Below are 26,489 nucleotides of genomic sequence, written 5' to 3'. Positions count from 1 at the left end.
ATTGTTCCTCTGTGGAAGGCGACAGCCTTGGGGTCCCGGAGAGGGGGCACTGGCCAGGGCAGAGCTTAGAGTGGATGCTGTGTTTCCACTTCATGTGAATGATGACACTTCCTGGGGGCGGCTCCCCGAGCATCTCTCATGGTTCACTTGGACCCGGGACCGTGCCTGTCACCCCCCAGCACCAAAGTTCTGCAGAGCGAGTGAGATGTGGCTCCACGCTCAGATTCGGTGTCAGGAACAGCCCGGAAAGCCCCCGGCTGGCCGCTGCATCCCCTGCCCTGGTCTCCTGGAAGGTTCCCAAGGACTTGAGGGATGAACTTGTGGGCGTGCTCTGCGCCACCGGCTGCATTTCAGTTCCCTGACAGGACCCTTCTGTAAGAGCGTCCAGAGCTTCACTGTCCCTGGACACTTTTCAAGCTATGGCTTTAAAGGAAAATGACCCTTCATTGCCAGCCGGTCTCTGAGGAAATTCCCCAGAAAGTCCACTAGGTGGCAGTAGCAGTGAGGAAAGACCTCCCATCCTCTCTCAAGGAGTGTCACGGAAGATTCTAGGAGAGTGAGCACTTCCAGCTCCCTTCATGAGCCCTGGACCCACGGACACACCACAGTGGCCCCTGTAGTGTAGAAGAGGACAGGGTGCTCACCAATGCTCCTGGTCTCTGTAATCACTCCCCTCTGCGTCCACGGTGGTCAAACGTGCCTGTTTTGCTCATGGAAAGTAGCGCCCACGGCCAGACTCTGCTGTTAATGCATAAGACAAGACTGGAGAGGATTTAGAGCCTCCGTGGATCCGTCATCCCACTGACCTGTCTCAAGAAGGGCCTTCTAGCAGCATCCTGGGGTCCCCAACAACTAAGACCCCTCCCTGGTCTGCAGAGACGCTTAAGCTCTGAAGGCCAGAGAGGACACAAAAGTCTGAGCCACGGAACATCCCAACCAGTTAATGTCCATGCCACTGAACTCGTTCAGGGTTTGGGTGGGTTTTTTTTTGTCTTTTTTGGGCCATACCCGGCAATTCTCAGGGGTTACTCCTGGCTCTGCACTCAGGAATTACTCCTGATAGTGCTTGGGGGACCATATGGGATGCTGGGGATTGAACCCAGGTCGGCCATGTACAAGGCCAACTATTGATCCGTCCCCAGAATTTGGATTTTTCCAGCTTCTTTCCTCCTTTTTCTCTCCCCCACCCACAATCGAGAAGCTGTTCGGAGCCATGCCCGGTGAGAGCCGAGTGCCGCCTACCAGCTCAGCATGTCCAGAGGGACGGGAGCCCAGTGTGGGGCTGGCCCCGTGCCCAGCCAACTGGGTGAAAGGTTGCAGTGGGGCTGGGGGGGGGTCTTTGTCTCCGTGGAGCAGGTGGTGGTGCAGGGTGGGGGCGGCTTGCCCCTCTGGGAACATGCTGGAACGTGGGAGCTCAGGGCCCGCTGACCCCCCGGGCTGGAAGAATGGAGAATGGGCGGGAAGGCAGCCAAGCCCGGCGATGCTCTGTTCGCTCCCCTCGGCCAGAGGAGCCAGGCCCGGGTGGCTGTGGGAACAGGTACAGCTGGCGGTGACCTTGGGGCCACCAAGCAGCTGGAAAAGAGATGGACGATGGATGCTGGGACCCGGCCAAGGAGGAAGCTTTGAACCAGGCGCCCTGCTGAGGCACCCAATGGTAAAGGCCCAAGGAGCTGGCCTGTCTCACACCTCCCGCCCAGCCAGACCAGGGAGAACCGGCAGGAGAGGAGGAGGCTCCGCCGTCAGCCCCCGGCACGGTCACTGTCCTGGGTGTCCCTCTCAGCCAAACATCGTGACTGGTCCCCTAGAAGCAAAGCCTGACCTTCTGGGGGCTCAGTGCCAGGTGGGCTGAAGGAGGAGCTCCCGGGAACCCCAGGAGTCAAATAGGGCAGGGGGACGGGACAGGGGGTGGCCACAGGCCAAGTCAGGCGGGGGCTCCCACTTCCGCCTGATTCCCAGGGTGCACCCTGGGGTGTAAATCGCCCCTGGGAGGTGGTCTCTGGCACTCCTAAGGCTCAGTTCCTTCTGTGCAGGCAGCTGTGGGGGGCTTCCCCTTCAGTCCCATCTCCTCCTCTGAGCGAGGAAACGTGAGCCCCAGAGCCTGCAGGGACCAGGTCGGGGGCATCAGGGCTTGTTCCTGGGCATCCTGGCAGCTATTTTGAAGCGTGCCCGGGAAACCCTGGGTGGTGTTGGGGATGGAACCCAGGTCGGCCATGGACAAGGCAAGTGCCTTAACCCCGGGACTGTCCCTCTAGCCCTAAGCACAATGGAATTATAGATTCACAGCCTTCCCACCCAGCTCTGCTTGGGGAACACCCTTGGGGGAGCACCCTCGGAGGCAACTTTCCTGTCCTCCCCTGTTTCTGGGCTGTCCAGCTAGAAGACAGGCTGGCCCTGGGGCAGGCTGGGACCCCTCAGAGCTGCTGCCCAGTGGAGAAGCCGGTGGGCGTCACGGCTGCACTTGGCTGTCTGTACCCTGCCATGCAGCATGGGCCAACAGAGGAAGTGGGTGTCAGAAACTTGTCTGCCGCCAAGGCCCGCTATGAATAACGAGCGATTTTTATGAGGCTCGGGGAGTTGATTAAAATCAACTCACTGATGGCCAAAACGGAGTCTGAAGAGGAGAGGCCTGGGAACAGAACGGCGGTGCTTCAGGACGGCTATCCAAGTGGGTAAGCCCGTAAAGCAACGAGGGCCGTGGTTGCTGTCTCTGCCGGAAGACAGTGGGGGCCTCCATCTGGGCCTGCTCCCCCACGGCCAGGGCCGCTCCCGGCTTGGCACATTGCTCAGTCACTTCCAATGATTCCTGGCCGACGAGCACAGCGGTGCCTGGTGAGGCCTCATGAGCCCCCTGTTGGGGCTGCGCCCTTCCCGGCTCTTTCTAACCTCAGTTTCTAGCTGGGGAACACGTCCCCTTCTCATCTCCAAAACTGATGGGAGATCTCACTAACTCCCCCAAATTCTTCTGTCCTAGCAAGTTATGTCCTACATCTGCAAGGCCACATGACTCACAGGGTGTTGGTACACAGCTCCGGGCACAGGAAGTACTTGTAAGCTTGGGCCAGGGACAGGCGTGGCAGGTGCCAGCATGAGCCAACAGCACCTCCTGCTGATGACCCAGACTCAGAGAGAAGAGGCCTCCCAGGCAGTCTGGAGAGCTGGGGACTTCCTCCCAATCACTACAGGCAGGGATATCACAGAGGCAATGCAGACAGACAGACGGCACGGGCTTCAGAAGGGACGGCAGCACCCCACAGGAAGTTAGGAAAGAGCAAAGAACTGGAGTCCCAGGTGAACCCCTCCCCTCCCTCAGCCCCGGTGCCAGGGTAGGGGGAATAGCTGAATTCAGAATGGTATTGTGAGACTGCCCTGCTGAGTGAGGCATTGGGGTCCCTAGCCTGGGCCTCGCCAGCCTGGATCAGGCTGGAGCCTGCAGACACGAGGGTTTCCACATCTCGAGCAATATGGTTGCTTGGTTCTGTGATGAGGAGCTGCTGCTGTCAAGGGAAGAAAGGGAGGCGCCATCCGAGCTTTCACTCTTGGAAATGTTAGGAAACGTGTCGATCTCACTGCTCTGCTCCCCACGCCATTCATTTCTGACGCGTGAATATCCCTAATGCACACCGAATGCATCCTCTGTCTCGACCCCCATTTGAAGGGTCTCCGTGGGGGCGTTACAGGATGAATCCTCACGTTGACCCCATAAGGTGTGAGCTGTTTTGTTTTCCCACATTGCCAAACCATGGAGTGTGTGTCTGTAGGTGGGAAGTGGCTGAGCTGGGATTTGAACTTCCTGGGGGAAGGTGCACTTAACCTCTCCCCAAGACCCGTGACTCAGGCTCTGACCATCTACCCTTGACCCCTGGGGTCCAGGAGGAGAAAAATCCCAGACCTCTTGGTGACCTGATCACCTCCAGACAAACAGACCCACCAAGCCACGCCCTGTGGTATACAGTAGGTGTCTAAATGTGCTTGTATTTATGCATACATCTCTGGTCCTTGTGTAAGGACTGGTGCTAGCCTACAGGTATAGACAGGTGGAAAACTACTGTGCTCCAGGATTACACGTATGCACACAGAGCACAAGCAAGGATGCATGCACACACTGTATTTGAGACTGTACTTGAGAAGCTCGCCACATAAATCCCATGGAAGGTCACTCCTCTCTAGCTAATGTCCTCCAGCCCGGGTTGGTCAGAAGTGGGTTTTCTGTGTGTGTGTGTGTGGGGGGGGGGGGTTTGGAGAAACCAGTGGGACCTACAAGGGGTGATGGACTTAGCAGCAGCAGACACGGGTTCCATCTTTGTTCTCAGCACTGGGAAGTGCCGTCTGCTGTTTAGATCCTGCTTTCTGGCTTCGGAAGTTAGAGTTCAGGAGAGGTGAAGCAGCATTGTCTGGCCCAATATGAAACAGGATGTGGAGGTGAAATATTTCTCAGTCCGCAGGTGTGAAGGGAAGGACGTGCCCTGGCTCCTTCCCTGGCGGGACAGACATGGACAGAAGGCATGAGGTGGGGGTGGCGGGGGATCTCTGCTGCTTACCGGAAAGGGAAAGTCCCAGTGCTTGGAAAGAGTTGGACCATTTATCATTTGCCTGCAACTGGAATTTCTAATGTAAAGGAAGGCCTCGCGTGCCACTGTGGGTGATCTGAACGCTCCGTGGTGCTGCTGAGTCAGCAAGGAGTTGACTCAGTGTTTCCTGGCAGCTTTTCTCTTGGCACCACCGAGGTCCTTTCTCTTAGTCGGCTTCCCTAGGACCTTAGACAGCCCACAGACTCTGGGTGATCAGTGGCCTGTCCCTGGTGGCACGTTTGCTCTCTTCCAATATTCCTTGGATTCTCAGTGTCACCCACTAAGAGTAAGTCCTTGGGGTCAAGATCTGACGTGCTTTCACAGTCTCCTCACCTGGTGTCCCCCAGCTCCCTAGAACCACTGGAGTCCCTGTCTACGCCCCATCTCCTCCAGGTCCCTGCCTGATCCCAGGAAAACTTCTCCCTTGGAGCCGTAAGTCAACAGACAATGAGACCGGGCATTTCCCAGCATCCCCTTGAACTTGAAACTCTTGGAAGGGAAAGGAGCTAGTTTTGATGTCTTCCATGCATGCAGAAGAGGCCTATTGAACTGGTTACTTCTCTCTCAGGGGGATGAACACCCCTGGCTTCTCAAAGCAGGACAGAACAGAACATAGTTTCGATGCCCCGGGTGTTGGCTTTGGTCCTTGCTGTTCTAAGTCGACTGGTCAGCCATGAAACATGGAAAATTCATCCTGTGGACGGCCTTGGTCTAATATACTTGCACCATCTGATTGTGACTCTCACTTGGGGAACAAGTGAAAGATGAAAACTGGCAAGGCAGTTGATAAACCCCAGAGCTGTGCACACTCCCTCCCTCACCCTCCCCGCCATCTGCCCCTTCAGACTCTACTCTGTCCACTGAGTCTTCGCCCCGTCTCCTCTGTACCCTTGCATCTCAACGTGGCTTATAAGCTTGTAAGCGCTGTGCTGGGACCCTGGTACCAGTACCTCCCACTACCCAAAATGGAAAGGGAACTGAAGGTGATCAATTCCTTTAGGCAATTTCCGGTCTTCCAAACCTCTGAGCTATTCCTGGGTTTGTTTCACTCTGTGGTTCATGCAGGTGGGAGAGGAGCCTGGTAATGGAGATGCTCGTGAAGTTGGTCTTCTCTTCCCCTGCCCCAAACTTCTGCCTGCTCCCTCTTCTCTTCATATAACAGCCACGCCATGGTCCAAAGTCTTGCCCACATCAGCCAGACCGTGTCTGGCCTCAAGCCTCAGTTATATCTTCGTTCTCTTGGGGAAGGCTTACTTATGGCCCTTGGTGTCCAGTCTCAACCACACAGCCACAACGCCAGCCTACAGAAATGGTGGAGCAACTTCAGTTAATCACCTGGAAACTGGGGGTGTCTCCTTTCTGGAGAATCTCCCCATGGCTCCAGTTCTTCTCTTCATAGTTCCAGCCCCCTTCTCCCCTCGCAGCCTTCCCCTGGCTGCAGTGACTGCCCTCTCTCTCACTCAGCTCACAGGCTCCACAGGGCATCTAAGGAAGCTCGCTGGGGAGCTAGGATGGAGACAGAGAGGCCCTTCCGGGCAGCGCATCCAAGAGAGAGATGGATGGGGGAGCCGGCGTGTCCCCAGACAGCCCACCTGCTCTTGGTCTCTTCCCTCCTATTCCCACTCTTCTTCCTTTTTCTCAGGCTCTTCCTCTCCTTCCGGTTCTATAAATGACAAACATGTGTGTGCATTGTTCTAGCCATCCTCTGCCTGGCTGCAGCCCTCCCGCCTCCCATGGAAGAAAGAGACCCCCAGACGGGGCCAGTCAGTCGAAAAGCTCTTTTCCAGAAGCTCCGTCTCACCTCATTTTCCTTGAAGGCTAAATCTGTCACAAACTGGCTGAGACTTGCTGATAAGGGATCTGGGGAAAGAGTGCAGACAAAAGGCTCATTAACTGTTTCCTCTCTTCTGAAAATTAAAAAAAAAAAACTCCCCTCATCCCAAAATAACTAATAAATGATCATCTGTGGGGATGGGGATGAGACTGTCCAATGCCCACTTTTCATCCTGCTAAAAGCAGGGGTGTCACCCCCCTCTGCCCAGCAAAGTCGGGTGTTTGTGCTTGGGGTAACGTCACGGAGAGTCGGGGTTTAGAAGACTAGATGACTCCAACTCATGGAATTTAAATCGTAAAAAAAAAAGAAAAAAATTTTGCCTTGCATGAGGCTGATCCCAGCTTGATTCCAGGCACCACATGGTCCCCTCAACATCACCAAGTTTAGTCCTGGAGCCACCCCTAAGCTCTGCCAGGCCACGAAAGACTCGCTGGCCAAACAGGAAAGGACCCTAATTTTTTTTGAGCACCACTTAGGAGATCTCCTCCCACAAAAAAAGAGAAAAGGATTTTGATTTTTCGTTTTCCCAAGAATACTTACAACTGAGACGCATGAGAGCTCTAGGCCCCCAACTCTGGGACAGAGTCGTGCTGCTGTAATTAGTTTATCTGGATGACCCTTTCTCTTTTCTATGACCTCGGTGCTCGGAGGACATTATCCCCATGAAGTGCAAACTTCTTCCAGCCTCACATGATCTGGAGCCCAGCCCACACCCTCCTGATCCTTCCGTGCTCTGTCCCCCTTATCCACTTGGCCATCAGACTCATGGTTGCTGGCGTCCACAATAGAAGCAGACTTATTAAACATTCATGGTCAGGAGTGAATGGTCCATTGACCTGAATCCTCCCAGGAGAATTTTTATTTTTGGGGGGAGGTTGTTGGCTCAAATCGATGCTAGATAATGGGAGGAATTTTAGGTCTGAGCACCAACAGTGATTGAGGGTTATTAAGTGGTGCTTGGAGTATTGTGTGCGTTGTGGCAAAGTTGAAGAAAGGAGAAGAAACCCTCCCCAACTCTTCTTTTTTCACTCACCCAATGTCCCCAGCCAAGAGCTGCCATTTTTCTAAGTGTTCACACCAGGGTCCACCATCTGCCCCTATGCCCTTCATCTCTTATTTGTCTTTGTTCCAGATGGATGTTTGGGACCACATCCCTTGAATGCATCTTCTGAGGGTGCTTTTGGGCACCTCAGACCATTACTCCCTGTTATCCTAGGTCACCTGGCCACTCATTTGCCTCTTCAGAACCAAGTTTAGAAGTGACAGTGACTTGGGGACCTCAGTGATAGTACCTACCTATAGTAGGTACAGCATTTGTCTTGCATGCAGCCAACCCAGGTTTAATTCTTGGCATCCCATGTGGTCCCCTGAGATCACCAGGTATGATTCTTGAGTGCAGAGCCAGAGTAAGCCCTGAACATGCTGGGTGTGGCCCCAAAACACCAGGACAGAAAGAAAGAAAGACAGAAAGAAAGAAAGAAAGACAGGAAGGAAGGAAGGAAGGAAGGAAGGAAGGAAGGAAGGGAAGGAAGGAAGGAGAAGGTGATTTATATGTTGATTTTTCCCCTTCAGTTCCCTCTCTATCTCTTCTTCTCCTATTTTAAAAATATTTTCTAAGCCAGGGAGATAGCCAATGAACTGGAATACTTGCTCTGCTCTTCATGCAGTATAAGAGGACACGTGGCTGCATTTGTGGCCACATGCTCCAGGAAATACTGCATCACTCTCTTCCAGGAGCTTTTTTTTATAGTCTCTGGATCTTGACCATTGATGAGATTAAATGGCACTGGGGGGCAGTTTGTGGGTGTGACTGCCAAGCTACTGGAAAACTGAGGATCTGGGTGGAGAAGGTCCAGTCCCGATCTGAGCAGGCCTGGAGATCTCAGTCCTGGTTCCGCATACCTGGGTTCCTCTGCCAGTTCCCGCTCTCAGTTCGTCAGAGTGTGTGGAGAGTGGCCTTGAGCATGGCTGTGACTGGTTCTGGAGGTTTTTGGCTGCTGGGGCTCTGCTTGGGGTAGGGAGGGAAACTCAACCTGTCCCCTTCTGAGGTGCCCCAATGAAGACGGCCTGGCATGCGGTCAGGAGATTCTGCATCATTCTCTTCCGGGAGCTTTATTTTATAGCCTCTGGATCTTGACCATTGATGAGATTACATGGCGCCAGGAGGGCAGTTTTCTTCATGCATTTTGATCCTCCAAGCCCCAGAGCCCTGGGTTTGATCCTTCAAACTTTGGCACCAAATGACCCCCAGGGTTCCATTGGGACTGAGCCTGGAACTCCAATCCGGGAGTATCCCTGAGTACTGAGCAAGTCAGGTGTGGGCCTAAAGAGCAAACCAAGAGTTTTCAAGTAAAAATGTGGCTCTTTCTTTCTCCTGAATTGTTATGGAAGCATTTTCAAATTATCAAAAAGTACCGGGTCATTTACAAAAGAAAATTATATATATATAATATGCATATATATATATATATAAATTCTTCAGTTTGTGTCCTGATTATAGATGTGGTACATCCTTGATCAAAGTTTGCCGCTGTAATTTGGTAACATAGATGCAGTGTGTGTGGAGAACTGACATTGATCTGAAAAATCAGACTGGGCGTGGCAGTTGGTGCTGCTATGACCTTTGCTGAATGTGTTGATATCAGCGAGTACCACCAGTGACTCACACTTGAATGTGGTTTGCTTAATGCCAGTTGCTGTGGCAGTGGCGATATGTTCAAAGGCATTTCCACCAAGCCAAAGTCCTGCCCCGTGACTCAAGACTCCAGCCTGCCTTCATTTCTGTCTCTTGGATAGTTCATTTCCTTTGTGAGTAGGGCATGTGGTGAGGGGACAGCTCAGTCAGTCTTGGATCTGCCGCTGCTCTTGCCTACATCGGAGAAGCTGGAATCTCCAAGATCACCATGGAATGATCATGGAGCAGTGGAAAAGCACCTCACATGAGAGAGGAGGACCCCAAAGCTGAGGGATCTTTGCTATGGTACCTCAGTGAGCTCAGCTTTTCCCTGGAGAGTAAGACTACAGGCTCACCAACATATATCCTGTCTCACACCCTTACGTTCCCCGTGACTTGAAGTGCCTCTCTGGGTCTGAAATCCTATTTCTCCTCTTCAGAAATGGCAGACAGTGCGGAGAGGGCAGCGAGGAGGCCCAAGGGAGGAGCTGGCATCTGGGCTGAGGTGAGGTTGGCAGGGAGAGACACTCTGAATTGGGCTGTGATGCTGATGTGAGTCAGTCAGCCCCTCAGTCGTCCCAGAAGAGCTGAAGCCCAAGAGCGAATGTCAAGGAAGGAAAACAAGGAGCCCAGAGAATCCTCCCACGAGTGGTGGTTCCTTCCCATATTTAGGCCTCATATCACAAATATGTTTTTCTCTTTCAGTCTGCTGAGGGAAGCCCCGGGAGCCCAACAAGGGGTGATTCCCTCACAGGGACAAATCATTCACCACAAACTTAGGAAATAGATTCTCCAATGACCAAGCATGGCCTTCAGAGTTGTCAAGCAGATATTTCACTCTGCGGAAAAAAAAAACCCATTTCTTCATGGCCCGCCAAAGAAATTCTCCACAGGTCTCTCAGCCCGTGTTTATGAATAAGTAGTTCCCCCAGGAGCATCCGGCAGCCTCCAGGCTCCCGTGACCTCTGGCCAAACACCCTTGCCCTCGCTGGTGGAAATATGCATAAGCACGCAGGGTCTTCCAGAGAACTGCAGCGGGCTCCCCTCTGAGAGAAGTGTTGGTGCCCTGAGAAGCCCCTGCATTGATAAGGATCAGTCGCTTGAATTAAACACAGGGCGACTGTTTTTGGAACTTCATTTCCTCTCCATGCCCGTCTGAAGGCACAACTTTCAGTCACACACGGCCTGTTCTCTCCGTGTGAGCAAGAGGCGGTGAGAGGGAGAAAATTCACACGACCCAAGTTCAACAATGACTCGCACAAACTATTTAGCACTCCGAGAATGTAGTATCGAGGCCAAATGATAATTCTCTCAAACTGTTCAGAAAAATAAACCAGCAAATTCGTTTTCCTCCTACAGAGGGGGATGGAGAGGTTATTGAAGACGAGAGAGAGAGAACCAAAGATGTACGCTTTGACCCGAGAGAATGGCAGCCCCACAAATAATTTCAGGGGCTTTTCAAAAAAAAGATTGACTGGCGTTACCCCTCTTCATCTTCTTGGCCTGGAGGGGACAGGAAACTACTCCAATTAACCCGAATCCAGTTAATGGGCAGCTCCGCAGAAATCCTGAGCTGAGCTTCTCTCAGCAGCCTGTGATGGTGTCTGTGTGACCACTTCATGCGCACATATGTCAATGATATGGAATGTAAAGTATGTGTAATTTCTTCACCATGGGAAAGAAAGGAAAATTTCTCTCCCGCCACCCTTCTTCCATCACTTAATTTCGATCCCCAGGTTAAGAAATCTGAGAGGTGCTGGAGTGATAGTACAGCGGGTAGGGTATTTGCCTTGCACTTGGCCGACCCGGGTTTGATTCCCAGCATGCCATATGGTCCCCTGAGCACTGCCAGGAGTAATTCCTGAGTGCAAAGCCAGGAGGAACCCCTGTGCATTGTCGGGTGTGACCCAAAAAGCAAAAAAAAAAAATCTGAGAGAATTACTTAACATGGTCCTGAATTCAATCTCAGTGTCAACATCATGACTAAGTGCAGTTCTGTGTGACACTTTCCTAGGTTAGAATTCAGAAAAGCTTTGTTGAAGAGAGGGTTTTTGTGCACTGTTCCTGCAGAGCAGGGAAACACATGTGACACTCTGATAAACGTTATCCACTCCTGATCACCACCCACCTCCCAGCACTGCCAAAGACCCGTGTATGATCACAGCCCAGGGGGAGATGGACCTGGAAAAGGTGGACTTTTTACCATTGGGCCGATTCCCACCTAAGTCCATGAGTCCTCGAGCTCTTGGGCACTGCTCTGTTCTGGAAGGTGATTCTGTAAATCACATTTCATAATTCCTTCAAATGACCTGGGCGAGGTTCTTCTGGACTCACCTGGAGAAGCTGTGTGAGGTAGGGAGAAACTGGATCACTGCGAGTTTAGTCTCACTGTCCTCGCTCTCACCGTGTTGACCAAGAACCAGCCCCTGGTTCTGTTTGCATGTGACACAGTGGACTGTGCATCCGGTTAGTGTGGTTTTTAATTTTTTTTATCATTTTGTATTTTGGGGTCACACCCGTCCATGCTCAGGGGTTACTTCTGGCTCTGCACTCAGGAATTACTCCTGGAAGGGCTTGGAGGACTATATGGGATGTCCTGGATCAAACACCGGTCGGCCAAGTGCAAGGCAAACGTCCTACCTGCTGTGCTATCACTCTGGCCCCAGGCCAGTGTTCTTAGCAAGAGAACCAGCCAGGAGTTTGATATGTTGGTGAGATTTTCCTTTTCCACAATCACTTTCCTAAGGACTTTTTTTCTTAATTTGAGGGGTTTTTTCTCTCTATTTTTTGGGGGGTGGGGGGTACATCTGGCAGTGCTCAGGGCTTACTCCTGGCTCTGTGCTCAGGGATCACTCCTGGCAGCGCTTGGTGGACCATGCAGGGTGCTGAGAGTCAAACCCAACTTAGCTGTGTGCAAGACAAATGTTTCACCCATACTATTGTTGCTCTGACCCCAATTTCAGATGTTCTTTGAGAGTAGAGAAAGAAGGATTTACCTTTTGTTTCTTAGGGGGCTATTCCTGTGTGTGCTCAGGGCTTATTCCCAGTTCTGTGCTCAAGGATCATTTCTGGTGGGACTTGGGGGGACCCAGTGGGGTGCCGGGAATCGATCGTAGGTCGGTTGTGTGTGAGGAAAGCACCCTACTCACTGTACTATCTCTCTGGTCCCCAAAGTACCTATCAGCTCCTGCCAATTAGGAAATCCTCATTTCCCGAGAATTGGTGTCTGTTTCCCAGAAGGCTGGGGAAACACCAGCCCCTTGCCATTGTGGAGGTAGGGGTGACATTCAATGGGAGCATCTAGCAGTGAGACACATATCTGGGGTGACAGCAAGGGGCTGTGAGGACAGGCCGTGGAGCGTGATGGAAGGAAATCGGAATTCTCCAACACGTTCTTTCCAGGAGCTCGTCACGAGGGAAAACACCAGCATAAAAATAGCCTGTTTTTCGGATCTCGGCATCCTGGCTTCATGAATGATCTGAGTCAGAATTGATGAGCAGGGCACATTCAGCTAATGCTGGGGGCAGCTCCATCCATCTGGGGGGTACGAGGGTGGGAAATGGTTTTGGCATTCAGGGGCGTGTGAGCACCCAGCACGGCCAAGTCTTTGCCCTTGGCAGTGCCCTCGGCTGCCGAGAGAACATGGTGTGATTTGGCGTGTCCCTGGCTGCCACACAGCTGTGCTGAGGCTTTGAACCAAACCATTGACCTCCATAGTCTCGGGGGGGGGGGGAATAGTTGCCACATTTCTGTTTCCAGATTATTAATTTGTGGGGTGGCTCCTAAGCCATGTTTAGGGAACCGGTATTTTAGCCAACCATGCAAGGGTCCAAGGACGTGGTACTGCTCCAGCCCTGTGGTACTGGGGACCACCCAGGTCACCCCGGCAGTGCTGGGGACCCAGAAGTGCTTGGGGACTCCTGGGCCTGTATCTGGCTTGCTCAGGGGACCGTGTGGTGCAGGGGCCGGACCCCAGGCAGGTCAGACATACGTGAGGTCTGTGCTCTACCCACTGTGTTCTCTCCTGGTTCTCTCATATGGGATGCTGGGAATTGAACCCACGTTGGCCTCACACAAGGCAAACGCTCTACCCGCTGTGCTATTGCTCCAGCCCCATCCCACATTCTTGTGATCGGTTACACATCCGGCAAAAAGAAGGCTCATACTGATACGTGAGGCCTGTGCTCTACCCACTGTGTTCTCTCCTGGCCCCTATTTCTGATGATTAATTTTGTGGGTGCTTAAAACTCATGGTGGATCCTTTGATGATGCATGTAGCGTGCCTCAGGTTAATTCTCAGGGGACGGTGATGTCGCATGAAGTGATCGATCACTCAGTCAGAAGCAGACATAAGACATGCGAGAGGAACGTAAAGAGCACAGAGGACCAAGGCTCGATCTGACTTGAAGCGAAGAGCGACTGCCAGAGGTCTGTCTCCTTTTATTCTATTTTTTATCAGTTACATCCTAATGACTTCATCACAGAGAAAGACTCACTAACAAGAGTACAAACAGTTATAGGATAAGCATTCATCAAAGGAACATCAGGGTATACGTGTGTACATTGTCTTGTCAAAGCTATGCTGTCAAAGCTATGTTGTCATGATTAAAATATCAGAGGAAGATATGGAAATGGCCATGTAGGCCCTACAGATTACATCTCCCTCTTTCTTTCTTTCTTTCTTTCTTTCTTTCTTTCTTTCTGCTTTTTTGGGTAACACCCAGCAGTTCACAGGGGTTACTCCTGGCTCTGCACTCAGGAATCACTCCTGGCAATACTCAGGGGACCATATGGGATGCTGGGAATCGAACCCACATTGGCCTCACGCAAGGCAAACGCCCTACCCGCTGTGCTATTGCTCCAGCCCCATCCCACATTCTTGTGATCGGTTACACATCCGGCAAAAAGAAGGCTCATACTGATACTTGAAGGTTAAACCAGACTAAGGATGTGTAAGAGAGGGAGAAACTGCTGCTTTGTACTGCCAAGATAATGTATGACCAGGCGAGCATATGAGAGCATGCTGTACTTCTTCAGATAATCCAGACTCACAAGTTTTAGCTTGCCCATTAACTCAAAGTGGGGCTTCCTACTTGCAGGGCAGTGTCCAGGGGCTTGTCCTAATGTTCAGGCTTAGCACCAACATGGTGATGGTGTTGTTTACACTGAGGCTGTTGGGGGACCATACATTGTTCAGAGTGACCCAGTCAGGGAGTGTCCGGCATGCCCCTGGCCAATAGTAACTGAAGCTTGAATCATAGGATGGCACGGTCCATCCCGAGGGGTGCTGTCCTAGGATCGACAGGGGACAAATGGTGTGGTGCAATTGGCAGCTTTCATCCATCTGTCCATTTCATCAGAATCAGAACGAGGAAGGAAGTGGGAGGAGTAAAGTGGGCAGCAGAGTGACCTCGTGGACGCTATAGGATGCCCAAGACTGTGCCCCACCGTCATTTCCTTCTTAGCGTCACTGCGTTTGCTCTGCTCACCCCCTTTGCATGGGAGCCCAGGGGGACATTCAAAGACAGCATCGAGGGGGCAAGTGGCTTCCAGACAGACGGACACCCACACAGGGGCTCCAGGAAGAAAAGGAGTCTGTGCTCTGTGACCCCAAGACCACGCGGGGGATGGCAGGACAGAGAGTCGCCAAGGACTGGGTGCCTGAACCAATCAGACCTTGAGTAGTCTACACTCTTCCTGGACATGAGCTGTGGGAGGAAATGGTTTTTTTACGGCCCCCAGATCCAGGGGGTGCTGCCGTCTTATAGCTGAAGACGGTAAGACCCCCCTGGGCACCTGCTGAGTCTGTTCCACAAGAGGAAGCCTTGCGCTGGAGACCAAACAATGGGTGGCATATTCACTAAGGTGCATGGACAGAGTTTCCATCAGGAGTTTTCATTAGAGGCAGCCTGGCTGTGGGTCAAGCTCCTTCAGTCTCTGCCCAAGACTCCTTCTCTGGGTGCTCCGGCCTCGCCGATCCCACCTGGGCTGGTGTTGAAGCATCTCAACTGTGCACACTTCCTCTCGGCACCTGCCTTCCTATCTCCACCCTGGACAGAAATGAAAACTCACCCACAGGTGAAGTCAACTGATTTCCTCCTCCACAATAGCTCAGAGGCCGTTTTTTTTTTTTTGAGGGGGGGAGAAGGGGATCTGAAAAATATCAGTCTCCCCCATGCCCACGTTGTGTCCAGGTAAGCAGTCGGCTGATGTACCAAAGCTCCTTTCTGTTCAAGGTACCCAAAAGAGGCGTCAGCATTTCTCTCTGCTATAAATAGCGCGTGTCCATCTCTGTGACCTTGTCCGTTATCTCTCGGGATAAGCTCTGGAAAGTCCATATTGAGGTCAAAGGATTTGCACAGTTTTGAGTCTGGGGCTTGTCTCACGAGAATGATTTTGTCAACAAAAGGGAGAATTTATTTATTTATTTATTTATTTTTTAAAATGACAAATAGAATCTGTCACATAGGCAGAAGTTTGAAAGTTCAGACAGGCAAGGAATAGGACAGCGTTCAGAATGTCCCAGAGAGCAAAACTGGCTTCCTCTGGCTTCTCTGGCATTGTAGCCTCTTGGTGTGGACCCCTGGCTTGTCTTCATGGTTGTGCAGGGGTGCCAAGGTTCTGGGCATCACACAACACCAGTGTGAAGAAGAACGTTCCCTTCTCTGCACCTGTTTTGATCAGTGTGTCCTAGACACGTCCAGTAAGCCCCTCCCATGCACAGTGGACTGACCTCCCAGGAAAGTCTGCCCTCTCTTTGCTGTCCCAAGCTCTTTGCTGTCCCAAGAGACCGACCCATTCACACTCTCCCCCGCCGTACCTGCTTTTCTGCCTCTTGTCAAACTGATAAAACATAAATTTGATTCCTTGCTTTTAGATGACCTAGTCACTAACCTTTCCAATATTTATTGCCTGTGTCTGGTTCTTTTCTCCCTGAAACTTCTTATTATAGCCTTTGCCATTGTTCAATTCCCCTTTTCTTTGCTGGTACATAAGGGCTCTGGTTAGATAGGAAAAGTAAATCCTGTGTATGAGATCACTGGTGATTGCTTATTTCCACACAGCTGGCTAACCACCTATTAACATTTTGTATGGTAAGTGCTGCTCGACAGAACTTTTAATTTTCATATGGTCAAATTTACCAACTTTTCCTCGATACTCGCTGGCTTTGTTATCATGCTTAGAAATCCGGAACCAACACCACCCTTCCTCCCAACTTTTTAAAAATTCCCCTGTGTTTTCTCTATTTCTTCTCCTAAGTAGTTGACCATCTGTCCTGGCAAACACCAATGAAAGGCTGCATCTTCTCCTGCTCATGGAGAATGCTGTCTCTGATTCTTCCAAATTCCCCAGACGGAAATCATGTGTGAGCACCTGTTTTTTAAAAAGGAGAATTTCTGGGGGTGTGGTGCCGCCAGCAGGTCAATCTGTACCTGTGAGGCGAGTGCATCAGCAGCCTGATGGCACCTTCAGACTTCCAGATACTCCAAAATTGCTGCTGTGCCTTTGGCCAGACCCCAGAAACTTGGGGCAAAGTTTACCAAGAAAGCAAATGGCCAAAAGTTAGGTATGTGGGAAACACATCCACAAACCACCTCCGGCTCAGCTGTATAATTGGAGGCATGGCTCCTCTGGTTCCTGATTGAACTGCTTAACGGCCATTATCCCAGAGACTCAGAAACAAATCTCAAAACCCAGCGGCTTTTGGTAGAAATGCGTCCGGTCCCTGCAGTAGGTTACCGGTGCTGGGCCAACCCAGGTGGGAATAGGTTTCGTGCCTTGGCCTGTTCCCCCTGGGAGCTCAGTGGCCATCATCCTCCAGAGGCCATTGGACAGTCAGGCTTGGCGAAACTTGTTGGGCCTCACGGGATGAAGGTGGAGCCGGGCCTGTCCTCCCCACCCCAACGAGACCCCAAGTCATCACCCACGAATGGCCTCTCTGCCTCCTGATCAAGTTGCTCAATGGTCATGATCTCAGAGACTGAGAAACAAATCTCAAAACCCAGCGGCTTTTGGCAGAAATGTGTCCAGACCCCGCAGTAGGTTACTGTCGCCGGGCCACCCCAGGGGGGAAAAGGGTGTTGTCCCTCCGCCTGCTCCCCCTTGGCGGCTCGGTGGCCGTCATCCTCCAGAGGCCATTGGACAGTCAGGTCTGGGCCCGTAGTGATGAAACTTGTTGGGCCTCACAGGATGGGGGTGGAGCCGGTCCTGGTCTCCCCGTCCCAATGAGACCCCAAGTCATTGCCCATGAACGGCCTCTCTGGTTGCTGATCAAGTTGCTCAACGGCCATGATCCCAGAGACTCAGGAGCAAATCTCAAAACCCAGTGGCTTTTGACAGAAATCCCTTCAGATTTAAGTGTTAAAATTTCAGAATTTCAAAATCACATGGCCCTATTGCAGCCACGCAACATCATATGTTATTCATAACCAGCAATAGAACACAAGTTGTCTACTGTTGCCTTTTCAGCAGATCTGAGTGTGGGAGTAAAATCTCAAATAATAATGGTGGGTCTGGTGTCGAAATATTGAATGTGATCAAAGTAGAGAGAGAGTAATGTGGAAATCATCTGCCCCACAGGTAGGGGGAGGGTGTGGGATGGGGGTATACTGGGGTTTTGGGAGGTGGAGAATGGGCACTGGTGAAGGTACAGGTGTTTCATTGTATGACCGAGACTTAGACCCAAAAGCTTTGTAACTTCCCTCATGGTGATTCAATAAATAAAATTATAAAAAATGGAAAAAAATGAGAATTTCACAGGACCAGAGCAAGAGGACAGAACACAGTCAACCTGAGTTTGCTCCCCAGCACCCCATAGTGCCCCCCAAGCCCCATCAGGAGTAAACCTTGAGCACAGAGCCAGGACTCAGCCCTGAGCACTGCCAGGTATGCCCCCCAAAACACAGGAGACACTTCATGGACCCTCACTGCTTCTCTGCTGTGTGGGACACACCTTGCTCGCAGTTGAAAGTAGAAGCCTAGAGGGCTGAGGAGCTAGTGGAAGGCTCCAGACCGTTCTCTCATGTGTGGGCCAACTAAATTTCAAGCCTCAGTACTGCACATTGTCCCCTGAGTACATAAGTGCCAGGATCTGAGGAAATGATGTCTGTGGGACCATCAGGACCCCCCCAGGCAGTGTTAGGGGACTTCCAGGGCCAGATCTGGTGGTGCTGAGGGTCTCCAAGGCTTCACCTCACAGTGATCAAAAGGCCATATGGTCTGGGGGTCAGTTCAGGCCAGCACATACATGTCCTGAACCCCCGCACTCTCCCTGGCTCATCTGGGGGCACAGGGAAGTCTTGTAGGCTGTGCTCAGCGGTCCTTGGGCTCTGCCAGTGACTCTTGGTCATTAAGGTCAGCAGTTCTGTGCAAGGGCCTGAGGATGTGGGATTGCTCCAGCCTTTTGGTGCCAGGAATGAGCCAGGTCACTTCAGAGGTACTCAGGGGGACCCCAGGAATATACTCAGCAGTGCTCAAGTGATCATGAGGTGCAGGGATGGGCCCCGGTCAGCCACTAACCATTGTACTATCGCTCAGGCTATTGGCGTCAGTCACGTCCACCAGCATGAATGACACAAAGCTGAGTTTGGTTCCCAGAGGCTCAGATGCTGCCAATGAGAGTTAAGTCAGGAAACCTGCTGGATGGGAAAGGACCGTGATTTCAGAATTGGCTGCCAAGCATCGATTTATGTCTTGTTTGACCGAGATTTCCCTCTTTCCCTTTCTCTGAATTTCTTGAAGTTGAAGCGATCATACACACACACACACACACACACACACACACACACACACACACACACACACACAGTGCCGAGCCTGGTGTGTATCCCTCTGGGGGCGTCTGTGAACATGGCATAGTCTTGTAAACTCTTTCAGCTCTCAGTGAGGACATGTACAAGGAGAGCCCGGACTGAGGATGAGCCAAGACCAGCACCCTCCCGTCCCCCTCCCCACCTTCATTTAATTAAGACCGTCGCGGCCTTTATTGGAACTTGTCGGGCTCTGCTCTGTTCTCCACTCATGTTGTCAGAGCCCGGAGGCAGATAATAACCACGAGTCTCGTCAACACATTGGCAATATCTCTCACACTCCCTCCCTGAGAGGACTCCTCCTGAGTGGACCCGCCTTTGCCGCCAAGGTCCTGGAAGTCTGTTCTCTGAGCCAGGCCGGAGATGGTGCTCCAGGTTTTGTTCTCTGTGGCTCCACGGAAAACAGAACCCCAGGGAGGCAGACCTTGTCAGTGCACTTGCTGATGTGCCAGAGCTTGGCGGGGAGGGCTCAAGTGGCTCCTAAAGAGATAGGCATAGGGAGAGTGGGGTGTGCAAGTTCCCCTGGGCGTCCATGCCTTCTATTTGTCTTCTGCAAAGAGGAGGGACACAGGGCAAGCTCAGGGTTATAGTTGCAGGGCAATTTTCCTCTCTTGGCACCATCATCAACCCTGCAATGGACTGGAAGTTTCTGCCGGTCTCGGGGGGGGGGGGGGGGGGTTGGAAAACTTGGGGGACTTGATGTCCTCCCTTGGGACAGGGTGTTGCTGCGGAGAAAGAGTGGTTGGTGGTCTCCAGCTGGGGGCCAGCATTTCTGCACGCCAGAAGGGGTGCCATTTGGTGGAGAAGGACATTTTCTCATTGCCCAATTCTCTCTCTCTCTCTCTCTCTCTCTCTCTCTCTCTCACACACACACACACACACACACACACACACACACTCTCACACACACATACACACATGCCTCAAAGCCCAAAGCGCAAAGATGTCTGGTAACTCCCACGCACCGCACCAGCTTCCAGGCATGCATGGGGCTGTTCGTAAAATGCATTATGATAAAGGAAGTCGTTTTGCTTCCTCACGAGGGAGCCGTAGAATCCCTTTAATTAAGAGGAAATCAAAGTTACTCCACTCCGAAGGCCCTGGGCTTGCTCCTGCCCAGAACCATGTCTCCAATCTTGGACTGAAACCCTGCCCCAGACCCCCACAACCCTGGGGGCTGCTCCTACTGCCTCCCACCCCAAGCTAAGGGAACCCCAGCGCCGTCCTCACCCTGGGTGCCTGCGTAGCAGGAGTCTGCAGAGAGGGAGCCTGGCCGTGCACGCGAGGGCCTGGTTTCTGAGGAGACGTGCCTGCCTTCGGCTCGCTGCCTACAAGCTTGCCCTCACAGAAAGGCCAAACGAGGCCACATTCCCGGCCTCCCTCACCCCACCATGCACTTGGGTTGCCCTAGAGCTCACTCTCCCCCCGGCTTCCACAATTGCATCACTCTGTGTTTTTGCACTGCCGACATTCCCTGTGTCCCGTTACTGAGTATCCCCCATGACACAATGGAGGTGCTTTCAGGGCTCTCTGCTAAATGAGTCCCAGGCGTTTCCCAGTAAGCGCCATCACCGCCACCACTACACACATCGTCCTCACAAGAACGCTCTGTCTTGGTTAACAGAAGAAGGATTTTCCCTCAGCAACAGGGAACAAGCGATTGTTCACAGAAGGAGAATGTGTGTGTGTGTGTGTGCGCGCGCGCACAGACACACACACACACACACACACACACACACACACACACGCCCAGAGTAGTGGTTCTGTCACTGATTCAGATTCAGGCTGTGCCATCTGGCTGGCAGTGTGGTCACGAGTAAATGTCTGGGGCTCTCTGGGCTATCTGTAAAACAGGTTGTCTGTAAAAATGAGAACCACCTGGGCTATCATGAGGATAAAATACATTCCTAATTGTAAGACTCTTTGAACAGTCCCTGGCATAGACGAAGGGTTCGATAGCAGAGAGGGGATAAATGGATGGATGAAGGATGGATGGATAATAGATGGGTAGGGGGAATGGATAATGAATGGTTGGGTAAATGAGGGACGAATGGGATGCAATGGATAATGGATGGTTGGATGAATGAGGGATGGATGGATGGTGGGTGGGTGCATGGGTGGCTGGATGGCTAAGAAGATGCCAGCCTTCTTACTAAGTGATAAGAAGTGAGCCAGTAAGATCATCCTGAAAACATGTAAATTCAGATTCTTCTTTTGTGCAAGGTATGGCCTGGAGAACATTTGTGGCATAGAGAACATCTACCTCACTCTAATAGGTCAAAAGGATTTTATTACACATGATAGAAGTACATTTTCTAAGGGCAGGCTGCAGTCTATAAAATAGTCTTCTAACAAGCCATTGTCTAACACATTCTTTCCCAAAGTAGGTGGTACCCACCCCACCACACACACACAAACACACACACACACACACACAAACACACACACACACACACACACACACACCTAGGGGGTGCTGGAAGGGTCGTGGGTGGGGGGATCCCTTTATGTTTGTTCACTTCAAGAGGAAAATCTCCAGGGCCTTGCTCAGTGATTTCTCCTGTGAGCAGGGGGCAGGAGGCCTGGTCATTTGGGGGCGTTTCGGTCTGGGCTCCTCCGCCAAGGAATTGATACTGTGGTACATGCCACCTGTGACAGAAACATGGTTCTTCCACCCCTGTCCAACAGAGAACAGTAATCTTGGTAAATATTTAATACGCTCAATGAAGTTACATTAATTAAATGGGTTATTGAGCTAGCCGGTGACAGCCCTAGAGTCCCTTCCACATGTCTATGCGGTACACAGCGACAATACTCACCCTCCAGAGATACAGGCCGCCATGCCCGATGCTGCCGCCCGGTCAGAGCACTGTTTAGACATGGGGAGCTTGAGACTCAGGCCCTGGGGGACATCAGCGCTGCTGTGGGCCTCATCTCTGCAAGCATGTGTGTGCTCCGTAGCCCCAGGGACCCTCCCCCGCCAGCCCCATGACCCCATCTCTAGCTCGCCCCCCTGCTTTGAGGTATGAATGCCGCTGTCCACTTTGCTTTGGGCATGTGGTGGATAGCCCCGTTCCAATGGGTTGCTTCCGGCACTGGCCATTGGCCAGACTTGTGCTGGGCTTGGTGGGTGGTGTGGAAGCAAGTGACCGGTGGATGGTATTGATTTTACACAGCCCTCATCAGATTGAGGATCCCAGTCCACGCCTTTCAGAGTTGCCAGGCAATTGCCAGGTGGGTACCAGAACCCCCGCGTTACCCCTCCAGCTTTTCGTGTGCTCCTGCCGCAGCATTGGAAACCAATTGGTGGTCTTGAAGTTTCTTACTTAGATCAGGGATCCTGTGTCAAGGCACAAGGGCATTCAGGGTGGCTGTAGAGGGACTTGGCACTTGAGGGCTTGGCTGGTGTCTTTGAGCAGAGATCAGTGCCAGCCGGTGGATCAGAGCTTGCCTTAGGCTCCTGCCGTGGCCAACTCCATCCTGTCCCTGACCGAAGGGACTCCACCTTTGCATCAACAAGGCGGATCCCCACCAAGTGCTGTCACTTCTCATACCTTACCCTGAGTGAGTTTCTGCCCAAGACAACCCTAAAAGGCGCAGAAATGATGTGGCGCTTGCTCTGAGGAGAAAGAATTGTCCATAGTGTCTGTCAGTGATCCAGGAAAACGTGGCCCATCAGATCCATGGACCCCTGGCCTGCCATCAGCTCTGGCAGGTAGGTGTGACAACAGTGACATCAGGCCCCGCTCCCTACTGGCGTGCCCTGTTCCTGCTGGTGACATCTCCACATGCCTCTGGGCTTTCTGTAGCCGAGCAAGTGGCAGGTGGCAGGACCCAGAGGCTGGGTAAGTTCTTCTGTTTGTCCCCTCCTGAGCCCAAGGCCCCAGCACATGTGGCTGACATGACTCTCTCTGCCTGTTCCTCTCGGATGTCTAGCAGCTCAGGACTGTAAGCAGACAGGGGCTGCCAGTACGAGCAGTTTGGCTGGGGCAGGGGGCATTGGGGAGGAAGAGAGCCATTGTGCCATCTGCATCTGCATGGTGAACGGCCATCACAAGGCTGGCTGTGTCCCTACCTCGCTCAAACCCAGGAAGGGGTCGGGCAGGCCCAGGCGGTGTCGGTTGACACCTCTGCCCCGCCACTGTCCCCGTCCACCGCAGTGCCAGCCCGCAAGGCCCGAGAGACACGACCTTAAGTAAAGGGTCTGTTCTTGCCGGCGACAGCCCCGGCGCACAGGGCAGCCTTTATGGCCTGCCCGACGGACAGCTGTCTGCAGGGCCATCCAGAGGGGCAGCAGCTCGGCATAAACAAGCAGTGCTGGACACATTCAGTCTTGCTCACTGCTCAGGTGAGGCAGGAGCTGGACAGGCCAGGGCATCAGGACAGCCCCTCGGTTCTTTGACAGGCGTTCTGGGCGGGTGCCGTACACAGGGCTCTGGGGGACATCAGTGAGTCATCAGCACAGAATCTGGTGTTTCTGCTTGGCTTAAAATAAAAGCACCGACTACAGTGACTTAATGGCTGCATCGTGTTTTTGCTTAGATTTGCTTAGTCCGCCATCAGGGGACTCAAATGGCTAATGAAGCCTCTTTTGATAATCCATTGCAATCAAACAGATGTTGGGTTGATCCACTGCTTTGTAAACGACCTTCAGAAAAAGGGCTTTATTGGGTCGAGAAATCACCATGCTGGGGTGGGCAGATAGAATGTTCTAGAATGTTTTAGAATGTACTAGAATGTTTTAGAATGTCCTGAAATGTTTCTAGGTGGATTTTTTTTTTATCTCGGTTGTTCAGTGCCTTGAGCTCACACGCGTGGGTCCTTAACAGAGATTGTTGATACGAATGGACTTATGTGTGCATGGCGGTTGGAGCTGGCACCCCTTGGGGGTTTGTGATACTGTGGAGTTTGTTTTCATGGTCGTGGAATCTTGAAAAATGGCTTATCCTCCCCACCTTGGAGAGCAGGCAAGAGGCGGTAGTGTAGGAGACATCAGACAAGGGTACATAACAGAGGCTGTGTCTTCATGTGTGCCCGCGGTTATCATGACTGGGCAAGCCTCCAAGCTTCAGGGGAGCCACCTCACTCCACAGTGCTCGTATCATCACTAATGTTAAACTCACGGCAAATATGTTGGCGGGATGAGCCCACCACCTGCCCCCCGCCAGCTTTCTCTCTTCATGCTCACCCCTCTTCTGGTGGCTTCTCCCCTTTGGAAAGTCATTTTGGTTTCCTTTTTTTGGGGGGCCATACCAGTGGTGTTCAGGGTTTATTCTTAGCCTGCACTACAGAATCACTCCTGGTGGGCTCAGGGGACCCTATGGGATGCCGGGGATCGAACCCAGGTTGGCTATATGCAAGGCAAGCGCCCTACCCGCTGTGCTATCTCTCCGGCTCTGGAAGCTCTTGCCGTGCACCGTTCCTAGAACAGGCTGTCTCCAAGCCTCCTCAGAGCCCCGATCACTCCTACTGCCCACATCCAGCAGTTTCTTGTCCCTAGTTTACTGTTCATATCCCAAGAGTCACTGCTGCCTGGGATCGCCCCCTCAAGGTACATAAAGTCATTGCTGGACTTGGTAAATGGGCGCCTCCAAGGAAAAATATCAGTTTATCCTGGTTGGGATCTTGTATCTGTCCCAGGAAGAGGACTCCCGAAATTTACACAAATCTCTCTAGGAAATTCAGTATGATCCATGTGCGTTAGCCAGATTTAATCCAATAGGAGGGACGGGAGAAAGCCCAATGGTAAAGCCTCTCCTGGGAATGCCAAGACATCAGAATGCTGCGTCTTTGTGTATGTCCACCTTATTCCCTGGGAATTCAGGTTATAGGGCCCTGTGCTCCCCAAAACTCTCTCCTAGGGAAAGGCATGTGGAGCTTGAAGCACCTTCCACAAAATCAGCAACTGCCTGGCAAGGCCTTGACTTGTGTGGAGACCGTGCTGTTATGTTGTTGATGTAATCTTTGCCTCAGTTGCAGACTTGGCAAAATGCATGAACTGATAAGGACAATCTGTGAAAGGAAACTGACCATTAGAGAAATATATTTCTTCACCATTCTTGGCTTCGGGGACCATTCATCACCCTTTGCCAGCCCCCTCCCTGATGACTCACTTCAATTCACGAGAGATGCAAATTCCTCTGGTAGGGACCCCAAAGAAGAATCCCAACTATAATTCAGAGAACACTGATTCACAATTTATAACCCACTGTCAAGCTCAACTACTCTGACAGACTCCGTATCTGCTTTATAAATAATGTGATGCTTTTATCATCTTCTTTTGATGTGCTTTATTTTATGGTTGCTTTGTTTAAATGCTAAATACTGAATTAGAGTGGGTCTGCAACTCCTTTGGGAAAGTGAAAATTCATGACAAGATACTAAATTGGAGCATTTCACTGTATCTACTATAGAGAGCTTAGAGACTTCATTATAGACCAGAGACTGTTCCCTTCTGAATTTTGGGAGTGCCACCTTTGTAGGCATCAACAGACACACACGCACGCGCGCACACACACACATACACGCGTATACACACGCACACGTACATGCACCTTAAAGTCAGAGACTTTAGGACTTGCATGGAAATTGTCCACCATAAATTCCAATTTTGAACTGGTTTCGAAAACAGAAGAAAACTTCCACAAAGATCACAGCTATATTTGCTAAGACAGACCCAGCCAGAATGGGAATGGCCGCCATGACTGCTTACACCCAAAGGGTTTCCTGGGACAGCGACTCATCCCCCGAAAGAACTGACCCATGCCTTGGTCCTGCAAGGGGAAAGAAATTCCAACACAGGCCACAATATACAGGATCCCTGAAAACATTCTTCAGGCATGGATCCTGCCCTAAAGGGATGTATACATCAAGGAAGACTACCGTGACAGGAGGGACCAAGAGTGACCTAAGGCAGAGAAAGGAACAGTCAGATGGGGCTGGAGGTGGGAGGATGGGGGGTGTTGAGCAGTGGGGAGCACGATCCACTTTGACTGGGTGATCAGTGCACTGGAGAGGGAGCCTCTCCCCCCTCCCCCAGTATTGGTACTGAACTATACCCTTCACCATGAAATGGACATGGGGCAAATTCCATGTGCTGTGTATTTTACCCGCATGAAAATGGCTTTCAGTTGAGTGAGGGGGGAGGATGGGCAAGATGCAGGCTGACTCGGAGCGATGACCCCTGCAGGGTCTGGTGGGCATCTGAGTGGCACCAAGTTGCGGAGTTGACACAAGAGATTAGATTTTTTCTCCCTGATGTTGGTCTGCGCTTGCGGAGAAGGGCAAGCGGCTGGTGGAGGCTGGGGGTGTGAGGGATCTAATAATACTCGCAGGGGAGCTGGGTGCCTCTCCAGCCCCGCTGCCTTGTTCCCCGAGCCTCTCTGCTTCCCTGTCACCGGGCGCACAGCACGGTCTCAGCGTTGCGGACAAAGGACCATTGATGGCGCGTCTGTGTGAATCGGTCACAGCCAACTTCGGGGGGACCCGCTGCCCCCATCCCACAATACACCCCAGTGTGCTGGGCTGTTTATGAAAGGTCAGAAATGAACTGAGAAATGGGCTCAAGTCAAAAACATGTAGCCCTATAAATATCGGAGTCAGA

General features: G+C 51.9%; 1 protein-coding gene across 2 annotated transcripts in view; it reads left to right on the top strand.

The window, feature by feature from the left end:
- The window catches only part of FRMD4A (FERM domain containing 4A), a 355,455-nt gene that overhangs the window by 118,356 nt on the left and 210,610 nt on the right, over positions 1–26,489 (top strand). The window lies entirely within an intron of this gene.

Source organism: Sorex fumeus, unplaced genomic scaffold (genome assembly GCF_029834395.1).
Source record: "Sorex fumeus unplaced genomic scaffold, SorFum_2.1 ptg000026l, whole genome shotgun sequence".
Lineage (NCBI taxonomy): Eukaryota > Metazoa > Chordata > Mammalia > Eulipotyphla > Soricidae > Sorex > Sorex fumeus.
Note: the sequence above shows the minus strand (reverse complement) of the source record. Positions and strands in the feature narration are given on the sequence as shown.